Source organism: Letharia columbiana, assembly GCF_014066305.1.
Source record: "Letharia columbiana isolate WasteWater2 chromosome Unknown Sc0000071_s0, whole genome shotgun sequence".
NCBI classification, from domain to species: Eukaryota; Fungi; Ascomycota; class Lecanoromycetes; order Lecanorales; family Parmeliaceae; genus Letharia; species Letharia columbiana.
This window is the reverse complement of record NW_023501116.1, coordinates 1-3,481: the sequence shown is the minus strand read 5'-3', so window position 1 is coordinate 3,481 and position 3,481 is coordinate 1.

The window sequence follows — 3,481 nt, the reverse complement described above, 5'->3', positions numbered from 1 at the left end:
GTATAAGACTAATTATATTCTAATATTTATTTAAAAGATTATTATAAATCTAAAGAAAGTAAAGATAGATATTAAGAAAGTAAAGATAGAGGTTAAAAATATAAAGATAGAGATTAAAAAGATTATTAAAGAGTTAAAGTTAGCTATTAATAATAATATTAATATATTTTTTACTATTAAAAATTCTAAATTTAATAAAAAAGATAAGATTTTTAATTAGAAGTCTTATAAAAGTAATAAGAATTTTATTCTATTAAGCGAGACGATTAATTAAATAATATTAGATTTTAAAATTACTTAATTTAATAATAATCGCGAGATATAAAAACTTAACTTTAAGTTAGAATAAATAATTATTAGCGATTATAAAGTAGAGAAACGTAGATTTAAGAAACGCGAGAAACGCGTAATTAAGAAACGCGTATCTAAGAAACGCGTATCTAAGATCGAAATAATCTCGATATCTTTACTTATTATCTTCTACTCTATATAGATCTTAATTAATATATATATATTTAGATAATATCTAAGAAGCGTAAAATAAATACTACACTTATATTAATAATCTTATTTAAATAAACTTATATTAGCTTTCGCTATTATAATATTCTAAATAATTTATTTATCTAAAACTATACGCTAATTTAATCTTAAATTAAGATTCTTTAATATTTTAAAATAATATTATTTAAAAATAATCTTATTTATATTTAATAGATCTTTCTCTTAATATAAAGCGCTTTCTTCTATTATATACTCGCTTTTAATAAAATATTAATTAAGTTATAAAAGATCGTTAATTAATATTATATTATTTTTAATAAATTTATTTAAATTATAAACGTTAAGTATATTAGATTATTTAATTTAGCGAAATTTATATTATTTATAATAGAGATTAAGAAGATCTTAATTAATAATCGCGATATCGAAGTTATTAGCTATATTAAGAAGATTTATAAAGAATATTAATTAGAAGTAAAGAAGAGAGACTTAAATCTTATCGCTTAATATATTATTTATTTTCTTTTTAATTATATATCTAAGTATCTTAATTAAGTTATAAAATATAAGAGAGTAATAAAGAAGAAGTATATTAAAGATATATTAAAGGAATTTTTATAAGCCTTTAAATATATAATCTTCTTCTTCTTTCTTTAAATTCTCTCTTTTTATAAATATAAGAAACTTAAATAATTATTTAAATTCTATATTAATATTTCTCTAGCTACTTAAAAGCTTATAATTAAAGAATTTATATAAATTTAATTATTCGCTAACTAATAGTAGTTAAAAATATAAAGATTTTTCTTATAGTATTTAATATATATATTATAGAGATATTAAAGCGCGATATAGCACTTTAGATTTCTCTTATAAAGATTAATATAATAAATCTAAAGAATATAACTCTTAAGAAGCTTTTTACTTTCTTTAAATTATTAATTCTATAATTTTTAAATTAAGTGTTTCTCGAAGCGAGCGATATTATTAAAAGTAAGATAGCGAATAAAAAGAATATAAATAGAGAGAATATAAATAGAGAGAATATAAATAGAGAGAATACGAATAGAGAGAATATAAATAAAAAGAATACAAATAAGAAGAATATAAATAGAGAGAATATAAATAAAGAGAATATGAATAGGAATAAGTAGTTAAATAAAGCGAATAAGAATAAGAGTATTAAATTAGATTAGAAAATAAAGAAATAAAGATTATACTATTATAAGCGAAAATAATAATCTTAATTAAATAAGATTTAATAATCTAATAATCTTATAATAGAGAAAAGTATACTTTTATTTATAGATCGATAGTTTATACTTTTAATTACGTCTTATTAGCGTTATTAAATAAATCTTAATTAATTAAGATCTAATACTAGTAATATATACTTTTAAATTTCTAATTAATTTATAATTTATAGACTCTTCTATATACTCTATAATAGCGAATTTATATAGAATCTTATATATATAAATAGCTTATACTTAAGAATTAGTTTATTATATATATAAAGATAAATCTATTATCTTATATATAACGCTTTTATATTTTAATTAAAAGCGTAATATTATATTTAAATCTCTTTCTATCTTTTAACTCTCTTTTAATTTATCTATTATTTATTAATTATTCTTATAATATATTACTTTTAACTCTTCGTTATTATTTTATCGCTAGACTCTATTAATTATTTTCTCTTCGCGTTTATTAACTTCGCTATTTTAATTAAAGATATATTTAAAAAGCGTTAATATTACTTTTAATCCTTCGCTATTATTTTATCGCTAGACTCTATTAACTACTTTCTCTTCGCGTTTATTAACTTCGCTATTTTGATTAAAGATATATTTAAAAAGCGTTAATATTACTTTTAATTTTTCGCTATTATCTTATTACTTAAACTCTATTAATTATTTTCTCTTTGTATTTATTAACTTCGCTATTTTAATTAAAGATATATTTAAAAAGCGTTAATATTACTTTTAATTCTTCGCTATTATTTTATTATTAAACTCTATTAACTATTTTCTCTTCGCGTTTATTAACTTCGCTATCTTAATTAAAAATATATTTAAAAAAGATTAACTCTCTCTTTTATTAAGTACTCGCTCGATATAAATATATTAATACTAGATATCTTAATTAAATATATTAATAATTTATATAGAGTTCTTATCTTTATATTAGATAGAAGAAGATTATATTTTATTATACTCTATATCTTATATATAGACTTAAAATTCTATTATTAATATTAATTAGTAAAGTCGATAATTAGATAATAATAAATATCTATATCTATAATAGATAACTATAATTTATATTTAATTATATATTAAAACTTATATATAAATTTAATATTCTCTTTTTAATATTAGTTAATAAAATTAATAAATAAATAATAATAATAACTTATATCTATAAGTAACGCCGATCGCCTTTCGATATTATTATTTATCTTCTTCTTAATTAAAGAAGTAATCTAATTATCTAACTTATTCTTAATTTATAAAAAATTCTATATAATATATTAGCTTTAATATTACTAAATCTCGCTATATAGATATATAATTTCTATTATTAACGTATTTATAGAGTTATTAAACTCTATTAAATAATCTTAATACTTTAATTATACTTTTAATTCGCTCTTATATAAATTAAGTATTATTTATTAATTATATTAATTTATAAATAATTATAATTAATTATTATTTATATCTAAGTCGTCGAGCTTATAGTCTTTTTAAATATTTATAAATATATATACGTTCGCGTATAGAATATATTAATCTTCTTACTAAATTATCTTTAAAGCGATTGTCTATTTATAAACTCTTTTAGATCTATATAGAGCTAAGATTATAATTAAGAATAAATCCGTAGCTAGAATTAGATATTAATATTTATTACTCTATTTAAACGTCTAGATATAATCTACTTCGCTTTAAATTATATTTATCTTTATTAT